Source organism: Gavialis gangeticus, unplaced genomic scaffold (genome assembly GCF_001723915.1).
Source record: "Gavialis gangeticus isolate Ggan-Ray unplaced genomic scaffold, GavGan_comp1, whole genome shotgun sequence".
NCBI lineage: Eukaryota > Metazoa > Chordata > Crocodylia > Gavialidae > Gavialis > Gavialis gangeticus.
In genome coordinates this window covers 119,749,302-119,762,219 of record NW_017728992.1, presented here as the reverse complement: position 1 = coordinate 119,762,219, position 12,918 = coordinate 119,749,302, and the positions used below count along the sequence as shown (strand labels likewise).

The 12,918-nt window shown below is 44.4% G+C and overlaps 1 protein-coding gene across 2 annotated transcripts in view; it reads right to left on the bottom strand.

Moving 5' to 3' along the window:
• The window catches only part of LYN (LYN proto-oncogene, Src family tyrosine kinase), a 98,909-nt gene that overhangs the window by 25,533 nt on the left and 60,458 nt on the right, over positions 1-12,918 (bottom strand). The window lies entirely within an intron of this gene.

Sequence of the window (12,918 nt, the reverse complement as noted above, 5' to 3'; positions counted from 1 at the left end):
TACAGGCTGGCTGTGCGTGTGTTAGGATATTGACCTGCATGCTCCAGATCCATGACTTAGGTTTTAGAAGGAAGGAGGGATCAATGTGAAGGTCTAACTAAGAACAAAGCTATACCTGATCCTAATGTTGTTGCATTTGATGTGAAATAACACAAGTGAATGCAGGGAATTTCAACCAATGTCACTACAAATACCAACTTTTCTACTCCCCTGCCCCCATACACACAATATTGAGTACTTGTGGTGAACATGACAGTAAATAAGTAAGGGTAGGAAATAAGACTGCTATGGTGAATTTTGATTTCTACAGATATCCTCCAAACCCTGCCAGTGATTTCCCCACAAAAGCTTCTGGAAAAACAAAGATTTTTTTTTAACACTTGTGCAAAGTCCACTGAAAATTAGTAGACCTGAAATACCTCTGCTGATGATTATTCAACATAAGATCTGCTTGGATTCTTTACATTTTCAGCAAATTTTACAATTCAAAAATACATTTTTCAAAACAATGCTTTTATTTGCATTAAAAGTGTGTGGCAGGGGAGGAGGTGGGGCATGGAGTTTTAAAAAGTCATTTGTATACCAGTTTTCACACATCCAAAAATTTCCAAGCAGGGAAAAGAATAAAAGATAAAAACAACAATAGTTCCTTTTCTGGATGGGAAAGAACAACTGCGTTTTTAAGGCAAATAAAATGTGCTAATGAATGTTAAATTACTGCCTATTACAAAGGCTGGCACAAATATTCACGAAGTAAACCACTGCTTTCCCAAGGCATTCTTATAAATTGTAGTAACATTTTTTTCACTGACACACTATGTATTATGCAAATCAACTAACGAGTATAAAAAGAAAAAGTAGAACTATTCCTAGCTGGTCACGTAAAAAGTGTTTGTACATTCAAATGAGCAGCCAAACAGCTGTTGTTCAACTACATACAAATGCTACATAGGGTTGGGAAAAGTGGCTTTGTTTTCTCTTTAATGCCTCACCTAGTATAGAGCACTTTCACAGCTTTCATATTTAATACACAATTTTGTCTACTTAACTGAATGAATATTCTTCCAATATCCCTTTAAATAATTACTGCCATGCCTCCAAGAACTATTCAAATTACTGTTTTTCCCTTTAAATCACTGTGTAAGCAGCCTCCCCACTGCAAAGCCACATGCAAGAGTAAAGAGTAAATCAGGTCTCAACGGGCACGTCTACACAAGACACTAGATCACTGTAGCAATGAGCTACACTGCCATAGCTCATTGCTATGGCGATGAAGCATCAGCAGGCATGAACTGTGATGCTGATCTATTGCACAGTAGCAGTAGCATGGGAAAAAACCCATGTAGCATTGGGACTGTGCAGTAATGCCAGTTACTGCGCAATCATTAGTACTTACACTTAGTACAAGTACGTCCTGGAAAACTATTTAGTAAGTGGATGTAGAATTCTTTCAAAATAAAAGTATTACTATGGAAGCTAAAGGCTATTACTGTTGTAAGAAAATGGTTGATGAAAAGCAAAATATTGAATACTGATCAAACAAGCTGAATGAATCTTCAACACTGTCCCAAAAAGAGCTAAAAAGTTTTACAAAAGCATAAGAAAATGAAAAAGTATTTTAAAATAGGGATACTTGATGAACTGATGCATAAACAGAGGGTTATCTCCCCTGCTCCCCCTAACTACAGGTTCTGAAGATGAAAAATCTGAAGCTGAATAAACTTAGGGTAAAGTCAGAATGCATTTCTCCCAGGACAAAGCCTTTTGTCTTGGAATCCTAGGGTAGGTAGGACATTACACATAAACCGGTTTAAGTGATCAGAAACTGGTTCAAATCTGTAACAGAAGTTCAGTGGACATAAACCAGTTTGAAAATGGCTGAAACCTGTATGAGGTAAACCTGGTTGAATGTAGTATCAGACTTATTTGGGTCAAACTAGTTTATACAATGTCCGTTTCAGATTCCTTCCTGGTTTAACTTAAACCAGAGTCCCCCAGCATCCCAGATGCTTTGCAGGGCTGTCTGCTAGAGCAGAGCAGGGTTGTCCCCACCCCTCTCCTTCCTAGTCAGAGCACTATCACTGCTCTGGCTGGCTGAGGGACTGCAGCAGCTGCCAGGCTTCCCCCTGCTCCACCCCCTCTTCCTGGCTGGCTGCTCAAGTAGGGATCCCCGTTCCTGCCCCTCTCCCAGCGCAGGGACCCAATATCTGGCCATGCTCACCCATGCTAGCTAACACAGAGGTGTCTGTGCGATTCTCCAATTTCATTGGAACAAAGCTGGACAGCTAGTGGCTTGCAAATGCAAATGCACCCCGCAGATGTAAAGAGTTTGAAATTAATGAGATGTTTTCTTTTCTAGGGCTCGATGGGACAATACACTGTTAGGACAAGCAGCCTGCTGACTGCAGTTGGTCAGTCTTCAGGAGGGGACAGAGAAAGGTGTTAGAAATGACCTGGTTTGCACACAGTTTGAAGAACCAGGGAGACAGATTGAAAAGCTCACTAGCAATAGATGCAGGGTTTGGCAATACCAGGAGAAAGGAATCCCCTTGAGCAGCCAGCGGGGAAAAGCCTGGGATGGCGCAAGCAAGGTTAGGGTTTACACCCCTCTCTAATTAGTGTGTCCTGCCAGGGCCTGGCCATGCCCCACCTCAGCTCAGCATTGTGGAAAGGAAGGGAATGCTGCTCTAGCACCCCCCAGCTTCTAGCCTGAGCCACTGCAGGCATGTGCCTGCATTTCTAGAATGAAAAGGGAATGTCTATCCACTTCCAAATTGGTTCAAGCGTTGCAAGTTAAATCAATTCAGGCTCAGGCTTTTTGAATGTCTGTCCCTAGCTCTAGAGAGTACAAGCCCACTGTCCCACTTTAAGTACTTCTGAAGTGTACCAAGTACTTCAGGTTGCTTGCAGATGTGAAAAAAAGCAAACAAAAAAAACCAGTGCTTTACTGGAAGAGGAAGTGAATTAGTTCAACCTAGCTCACCAGCATCTATACAGACTGGGTACTTCAGCAGGATTTTTTGGCACTTTTAGCTAAATCTGATTCAGCTATTAGATGAAAGCACCAAAAAGTCTTGCTGATGCATGTGATCTATACAGTTTGACCTGGCTTGCCCAAAGTCTAACACAACGCATCTTCTGCACTGTGAGATGAGCTTAAAGTAAACTGTTTTTTTTTTTCCCTAGGTCTGTAAGCAGCCTCAGAGATATCAGTTTTCCCAGGACAATCATGGCTAATTTGAGTTAACTGCCCTTCATTCCAAGGAAAAGGGCTCTGTCCCTTCCAGGCAGAAGGACTCAAATATGAAGTTTATGTTTACCCTTACTGTTTATACAAGCAGTCATTGTTGACACCTCTTTGGTGATAATTCAAAGCTAGAATTAAGCAGTATACACAAAATAAAGCATTATTAGCTATTTGTTTTGGTTTGTAATAAGGTGAACCTCAGCTTTATATAGCATAAAATTGAAGAACTTCAGGTTTGTACTGTAATTCCAAATCAGAGTCCTCTCTTCCTTATAATGTCCTTTTCAAAGGCATGGTTTCAGTATGTTGTGCAGTGCTATTTATTAAATATTTACACAGACAGGGTACAATTTAATGAGACATTGAAGAGATTCTGATTGTATATTTCTAAGCTGTACATAAGAATATGAAGTAGTGCTACTGCTAGACTGGTTTCAGCTGAGCTCAGTACTGTTGTATCACGGAACCTTTTAAATTATTTCTCTGCAGTTTGGCAAGCTGGATTTCTTAAGTTAAAAATTTAAGAGCCAGATCATCCACTGCAGTGAAAATGGACATGCTGCAAGTCAGTGGGCAGGGGTGAAGCAGGGTGTAAAGGCAGCTTTTGGCTACTCTGTACATTCCTATGATCCTGGTGACAGTGCAGGGGGCTTGAACTCTTACTTAGCCTCTCTATTTTACACCAGCTGCTGTAAGGATTTCAAACCACAACTGGAGAAAAAAAGAAATACCATTGCTAAATTCTGAGGTTGAAGTACCTGCACTTCAAATATCAGGAGGTCTCAATTTCTAGGGCAGCCTGCAATTCAGGGAAGGCTTTTATTGATCAGTATTAATACGATGGTCTGTAACCTAATGAAAACCAGATTCCTTTGGTAATGTCGACTTTAGACAAGCAAAACTTCTTAACAAGTTTTTAAAAAAATTGAGATTAAAGCCTGGCACACCCCAGACGTTAATCAACTAGCATCAAATGGAAGAGGCGCTGAAAAATAAGTACAGTACCACAGCATTTATGGTAATCTCAAGTCCTTCAGAAACAAATCCCAAGTTTTCTATGGCTGATTAATATATTATTTAAATGTTTACTGTTCATGAATATTTGTATTAAAATCATGTGGGCAAGGGAGGCTGGAGTGTATTCCTTAGCTCTAGCTAGCTGCTGTATATTCTGAATGGAACAAAAGGCTTGTTGAAAAAAAGGGAAGATGAAACAGTAACTTGTGCAATTATTTACCAGAATTTTATATGTTAAAAAAGGAACTTGAAAAGGAAACTCAAAAGAAGAAAAAAATGGAGATCTCTAATACAGAATAAGAATTACTAAAACATTTGCTACAAGTGTATGTATTAATTTTATTCAAAATTTATTATTGTGATAGCATTAAGGCATTTAAAAAAAATAGAAGAGTGAAAGTTTTCAGCCTTTCCAAATTAAGGATTTAATTTGCATCAGGATTCTGTATACACGTATATGGTAACTGCACTGAATGGAACTGCACAATGTCCATTTCTGAAGAAGGAAGGAGATGAAGTCTGAGAGGTTCGCTAACAATGGAGCAAGGGGAGATGGAGTTTACAAATCACAAGCAAATATAGATGCTGCACTAGTCACATTTCAGCACCTAAAAACTCCGAGATACCTTGCTCCAAAAACAATAGGCAAGACCTACCATAATGAATTAACCCAGGGGTGCTTAACTTCCAGCCCATGAGCCAAAACTGGCCCACGGTGCTGTCACTCAGCCCATGGGACTCCCACAGGTCTGGAATTTCAGCAGCAGTGGAGTGCTTGATCCCAGCATGCAGTGCCAGGTGGTGCTGGGCCCCAGGGCCCAATCCTGGTGGGAGGGAATGCTGCCAGGTCCCCCAGGACCCAATCCCAGCACACAGGGTGTGTGGTGCCAGGCCCCCAAGACCTGGTCCCAGCATGCATAGCAGGGAGCAGGTGGTGATGGGTGCCAGGGCCTGGTCTAGCTGCTGATGGGCTCTGTGCTATTCATCTGGCCTGTGAGGCCATAAGGCTGAGCACCACTGAATTAAACAAATCTTGTTAGTTTAGTTAAATAACTACACAAGAAACCGATACCAGTTGTAAACAATCTGCTTGGTAACTTTGGACTACTGTATTAAATTAACAAACTTCTGTGGCACAACTTGAGAAAGGAGCTGGTACAATATGCATAATTTCCAAACTGATTGACTGGAACCAAACAACTTACAATGCCTTTGGAGCTGCTCAGTTTCATTAGCTGATAAGTAGGGCCTGGTTTAAATCACAGGCCCAGCTCACTAGTATCAAGGCCCATTTGTGGCAGGTGCCACCATTTTCATGCCCAGATCATGGTGGCCTCCACCGATGAGTGGGCCGTGATGCTAATGGTCAGGGTGGAGAGTGTGGTCAAACCTGCCTGGCATCAAGGCAGCAGTGGCTTGGCAGTGCCCTCAGCCAAGAAACTCACCACACTGGTTGAATTTGGCTGGGCTGGGGCACCCCCTTGTGCAAGAGATGCCACTCACACTCCAGTCCCCTGCCACCTGCCCAGCAAACCTTTGTTGGTTGCGGGCACTGCCAAGCCACTGCAATGCCAGGCAAGTTTGGCTGGGGTAGGGCTGTCTGCATGTATGTGGGGGGCCACTGTCCCTCAGCCTGACCCACTGCTGCCCCCAGATCCACCCTGCAAGCAGGGGCCCTGCTGGGGCAGCACAGAGCACTTCCCTCCAACTGCCTGCCAGGCCCTGCCTGGTAATGCACCACTGCTAAAAACACTTGCTGGGGTAGGTGGGGGCAGAGACTGGGTACTGCATGGCAGCCCCCATGGCTCCATTTTTTTGCAAGGAAAAGCCACATGGTATGGCTGCTTCCTGGGGAACTCCCCAGCAAAAGTCAACTTCCTGATTTTCATGAAAAATGCAAAATTGTGGTTAAAACTAGGCCCTACTGGTAAGTAAATGAGCTGTGTAGGGAAATGGAACTGCTTGTAAATGTCATCAGCTGTGAATCTCCATGCTATGGAAATCCTAAAATCAGCTGGAGAAGCCCTCCCTTCCCCAGTGATAAGATGAGGGGGCGTGGCCAGGCCCCAGCAGGATGCTGTAATTAGGGAGGGTTTCCCCCCTCCTCCCTGTTGATAACAGAAATTTGAGTTGCACAGCAGGGATTCACAGAGTTGTTAGCATTTGTCATCCCATCAAAAAAACACAACAGTCTCTCTCATTAGTTCAAGCTCTTCAGAGGGCCATTACCAGCTACCTGTTGATTAGTTCCAAAAAGCCTTAAAAACTGACACTGTCCTATCTGCCTTTGTCCCATCTCCCACAACACAGATCGTAACCAGCATGTGGTATGTTAGCTAATGCTGAGAGGTGTCTGTGTAAGGCACAGGGGAACAGGGAAATCTCTGCTTGAGCAGAGAGTGGTGAGGGGGAGGGGGGACCAGGAGGAAGCCAGGCAGATCCCACTGTACCTGCAGTCTCTGCAGGAGCTGCAGCCAGGGAGCAGGGGGGCAGGGGGGCAGTAGGGCTCTGCAAATAGGGAAGTATTCAATTCAGATTTGGCCGATTCGATTTGGTAATTGGAATCACTGTCCCCATTTGATTTGGCCAAATCAGAAATCGGATACTCAGTGTTGATTTGGAGATTTGGGTCCTCCGGGGAGAGGCAGGAACAGCAGGGCAGCTGCAGGGTCTCCCATGGTTCCTTCAGCTGTGCCTGCAGGGTCTCTCTGGGCAGGGGGAGCTGCAGGAGAAGCCTGCATGGCTGCCCTGCCCAGCCCCACCCCTGCCCAGCCCCAGCCTCCTGGCACTTTAAAAAAAAAACAAAAACAAAAAACAACAAATCCACACACTCACCAGCTCTGGCAGTGGCTATCAGTTCCTGAAAGCGCTCCCTGTGCAGTGCAGCAGAAAGCCCTCCCTGTGCAGGGGTCAGCAAGGATCACTTCCCTCACCTGGCACCCGTGCGGCAGCTGCCCCCATGGTGCAGGTGCAGCGTGGCTCAGCAGGGTGCCACACACTGTCTGAGAGCTAAGGCTACTGGGGCTGAGTGGTGCCGGGGTCCGGGTGACTACTGGAACTGCCCCAGATCCCAGACAGCGCACAGAATCCTGCTGAGCTGCACTGCACCCTCACTGAGGCAGCTGCCGCACAGGTGCCAGGTGGGGGAGGTGATCTCCGCTGCCCCCCACTGTTCCATGCTGCATGGGTGAAGGTGGGGGGGCTCTGCCACAAGTACTCAGAGGCTTTGTTCACCACTGCCAGAGCCAATGAGCGCATGGATATTTTCCTTTTTTAATTTCCAAGAGGCTGGGGCCAGGCAGGGCAGCCATGCAGGCTTCTCCCACAGCTCCCACAACCTGGGGAGAGGTAGCCACTGCTAGAGGAGCCACAGGAGAACCTGCAGCTGCCTGGCTGTGCCTGCTCCTCCCCAGCTGATCCAAATCTCCAAATCAATTCAGAGGCTTCGGACTCGATTTGGACCTTTTAATGGGTCTCCCAGTTAAATTCAGATTGGACCACCAAATCAGGCTGAATCTCCTCTGAATTGAACCAGCGAGCAAAGTTTTGTGCAGCCCTGGGGGCCAGCCCTGCTGGTCTGGAGCAGAGCCCACTCCAGAATTGCCAAGCACCTGGGATGCTGAAGGACTTTGATTTAACTTAAACCAAGAAGGGGTCTGGGACACACATTGTATAAACTGGTTTGACTCAAGTCAGTTCAAGTTTTTCTCAAACCAGTTTCAGCCTTTTTCGAACTGGCTTATGTGCACTGAAGTTTAAATCAGTTTCTGATCACCTAAACCGGTTTATGTGTAATGTCTGTCCGTAGCCTACAAGACCAGGCAGGAGAGGGCAGAAGATGGAGACAGGGTCGGGGAGGCAGGCTTGCCCCCTGCCCCTTGCAAATTCCCCATTTATCTCCCCCCATGCCTGCCCCGATTGACTCTGCCCACTCCTGTGCCTACCACCCCCACAGCCTCAGGCTCTTCTTCCATTCCCCTGCAGCCTCTTAGTGTCCCACTCCCACCCGTCCTCTCCTACCATGCAGCTTCTAGCCCCCTGCCTGCTTTACCCATGGCCTCAAGTCCAACTTTTCCAGATCTCCCCACTACTCAGCAGCCTCTTTCCTTCACTGGTGCCTCCCACACCCCCCATGCTCTGGCAAGCTCCAAGCCCACTGCAGCCTGGGGCATGGAGCATGTTTGTTCTGGCCCCAGGCCAACCCTGTCGCAGCAGCAGAAGGAGCTTGTGCCATGGGGTTGGGGAGAGATGAAGAAGGGGTACAGAGAAGGCTATGGGGAGGAAGACAGGAGGAAGGCAGCAGCTGTAGCTGCAGCTCTGGGCCCTGAGCCTGGGTTGCAGCCAGGGCTATACCAGCTGGTTATCCCCCACCACACTGCATTAAATTTCAAGATGAGGGACTTTTTGCTCCCCCTCACCCACACTTAACACGTGGGAGGAGGTGGGGTGAAGCCTCATCTTGGAATAAAGTAAATGCAGTAAATCCGAGATGCATAAGCTTTCCTGAGACTGAGCTCACTTCATCAGATGCAGAGATGCTGATCAGCATCTAATGAAGTATGCTCAGGCTAAGAAAAACGTATGCAGATTTAGATAGTCTAAGGTGCATCTCTACCCTGCCTTCTTTCTCACCTCAGACTAATGCAACTAACTACAACTCTCATTTGCTAATAGCAAACTGAAGACAAACCACACAAGTCAAATAGGCCACTAGTAAACACTTAACAGAGATTATTTTTGAAGAGGAACCTAGTTCAGATTCTTGATCCTTCAGTCTTTGTTCCTTATGTACTTTGCATCCCGGTGTTTGCTTCTGGACTGCTGCATTTAAAACAAGAGACTCTACCCTGTTTTATATTATTGCTTGGTAGCAGTAGCACATACTGTAGGATAAGGCTGCAAAACAGTTTCCCTTCTAATCAGGTTTCCAAAGTCTATAACATACACCTTTAAAATGACAACATTCTCTCTACTTGAACTCTAAACGTTATTCCTTTACTCAACTCTGCTTTTCTCCTCAAAATGGCATTTTTCAGGGCACAGTTTCTCTCTTTCAGAGGATGGAGAGAAAATTCCCATATTAAAAACAAAACAAAACAAAAAAGCTGCAACTTAAAAAAATCCTTGGTCTGGACCCATTTCTCAGAGAGGACAAGCAAGTTTACTTATTTTTGTCTTTTTTTAATAATTTTTGATTTCATAAAGATGACAGTCCGAAGTTGATAACTGAGTACATGTGCATCAAAAACTCTCTCAAAAAATCATACGGAAATCTAGTGCACCTTTTGTAACTAGAAATTTGGTGTGTATTTGCTATTACTGAGGGTAAAAATAGATTTTAACAGCTCTGATAACAAGGCAATAGAATCAGAAATGTAGTATCAAGTCCAAGTTTAAAAAACAAATATCACGATCTCTAAACGTAAAGATCAAAAAGCCAGGATTTCACCTATAGCCTTCTGCAATGAAAAGTCAACACCCCAGATTATTTTTTTTAAATGGACACTAATCACAAAGCCTGGGGCATCAGCCCAAACAAAGAATTGACCAAAATAATCCTTGATGTGACTCCACTGGCCTCAACGGAAATACAGTCGGGGCAAGTTTTATTTAGCTTGTTTGGAAGTGGTCAGCATTTAAAACTTAAACCAATGTTTTAGATAGCATTTCATTTGGTTTTTTAAAAGTCCTTAAACAAGTAGTATGTGTCAGCTTCTGGAGTTCCAACAATATCCCTCTTGCTAATTGACCAGGGGAAGAAAGTTACCAGCAGGTAGATATTAAACAGGCTGAGCTGTAAAGACCCAAATGGGTTTTCTGATGGAAAAGCCACTTCAACTTATACCAAAGTGCCACTCCTGGACTCAGCTAAGTGTGCATGTTTTAAGTGTCATTAGGCACTGCATGACCTTTTTCTGCTCTCTGATGGTCACAATAACCACATCCTCCCTCCCCCTGCCTCTGGCCCTGAAACTCATTCTTTTACACCTCTGACAGGCCACTCTAGATTACAAAGGCTGTTGTTCTGGATAAGACTGCAATGTATGAAGTGGAACTGTTTCCTGTTTATCCTCCCCCTGCTATACCACAAGCCCTTTATTAACTTATTCTGCAATAAGCACTGGTACTTTCAGAAACTGATCATTGCAACAAATATTTGCAGGCACACCTGGCACTCCTGCACATATGTTGGGGTGTTCATATGAGAACAGTACTACTTGTGCTGCCTGGTCATGGACAAGATTACCACACTGCAAATTCACAGCGAACTTCCAAGAAAAGAGACACCCCTGTTTGCTGCCTTTTCATTTTTTTTCCGGAGAAGCCAGAATAGTTGGCAAACAGCCTAAAAGACTGCTGTGAATTATACAGTCACACTGAGTTCAAGTCTGTGTCAATGTGTTGTCTCAGCTTAAGTAGTTTAATGTGAATTTCCTTTCCCTATGTTTTCCCCCTGAACTAGGGACCTGAACTAACACTTCTGGAGGTAACACGATATCCTCCTCAATCTACCACCACAAACTATAGCACTAGGACCTGAAAGATGGTCTGTAATTGGCCTGTCCATCATGTGTTACCTTTGCACTTCTGGCCCATAATCCAGTGGTTTTCAAGCTTTCTAGAACCAAGGCACCCCTCAATAGTCTCGAGGCATCTCTTGGAAAATGCTACCTCTTCGTTTTTACTTCTTAACTGACTACATAAAAATAACAGACTGATTCTTCTGTTCCAGAGAACTCAGAAAGACCCTAACAGGGCAGAATCTTTGAGTTTATCTTGTGAATTATGTTTGCAAACCTCAACACCCTGGTTGAGAATCATTGCCACACAGGATTATTTTGCAGATTATAAATTCACATATCCTTTGTTGCCTGCTATCATTTTTTTTCAGTAGAATTACCTCACAATTTTTTTCTCATCTTCCCCACTTAGGACTGCATACTAGGGGTGTACAAAACAGGCCATATTCAATTTAGATGCGGCCCAAATCGGGGACAGTGATTCAATTAGTCAATTCGGATCACTCTCCCCAATTCGATTCGGCCAAATCCGAACCTGAAGATTCGATACCGATTCAGAGAATCAGCAATTCGACCACAGACACAGCTTTAAATGTTTTTCTGTACATACCACGAGGTACCAGGTACAGCTTGTGAACGCTGTGATGCTGGGGCACATGGAGCATCCTAGAGGAGAGCCACTTCCAAACTTCCCCCACATCCCTCTGCCACCCCTCACACCCATAACCCCCTCCTCCCCCATTTCCTAAATTAAGTTGGATAGCGCCGGGGGCCGCAGGAGCACCAAAGAGATGCTCTGCCCAAAACCAGAGCATCTCTTCTGGAGGACCGACTCCCGTGCTGGCTCCAGGAACGGTCTGGGACTATGCCTTGCTCCACTGTTCTGCGAAGTGTTTTTTTCTGCCCCTGGATATCCAGAGGTCTAAATTTTCTCCCTGTGCTGCAAGTTTGCAGCACGGGGAAATTTTTTTTATTCCTGCACCTGCCTTTTGCCCTATCTCAAAGGGATTTGAGACTGAGCAAGAGGCACTTGCGCGCTCATCTGGACGCATCCATCTGGGTTGGCTCATAGTAGCCTCTGTAACTGAAAGACTCAAGTCATACTTATTTACATACTGGCTTCCCAGTGGTATCAACCATATTATGCTACTTAATACTATTATTGTCTTTCCAGTGCACTGGCACTAATCAATACAAAATCATAAGTTTGCACAAGTCTAATGCTCGTTAGAAAAAGTTGGGGGAACAATATGCTCCCAGAATCACTTAACACAGGTAAAATCCTGTGGCCTCCTTCTGCCCAGGCTGACTGGGAGCAATTTGCTCCCAATCAGTCTACGCATGGAGTATGGTTCATTAGTTAATGTGCCATTTTTCTACTACCTGTATCTATAGGTACTGTACTAGAAAATGGTGCATTAAGCTAACATACTGTGCAGTAATTGCTGCACACATGTAGACAGTGATGCTTTACTGTGCATTAAATTAGTCTAATGTACAATAAAGCATCTAATGTTGATGCACCCATTGGGTTTTAAACTGGACTCTGGTTTCTATGTCACTCTGGAGCTTACACAAGTTTAACCTAAAAATGATAGGTACCCCATTTATATAGTTTGTAGCTATTGGTTGTTAATTGGGTTCTGATGCGAGTGAGCTAGGTTCTCTCATATACTACACTTGAAAGAAAATAATTCTAAAAATTATTCCAATAAGTCTAAACAACTGAAATGCATCTAAAAATTATTGTTATTTTGAAAGCAACAGCACTCTTCAGCTAAATAGAAATTTGACCAGTTGATCCAGTGGAAGAAAAAAAAAAAAAGCATTTACTAACACTCTTTTAAAAGATTCTCAAGTGCATATACTATGCAGAATTGATATTATATTATTAGAAGTTTACTTAAATCATGGAGAAACTAAACAATTTTCATGCGTTGGTTATGGCATAAAAAGCTAATTCTGCGGATATTACCTGGATGTGCTCTGGCAGCCCCACCTCTTGGCACCGAATGGCAGAGGCCTCAGTGGTGAGAGGAAGGATGAGAGGGTAGCTGCCATTTTGTCTGCTGCCTCCATGCCACCCTGCAAGCTGGTACTTCAACACCCCTCCCCCCCACTCTGCGGGCCATC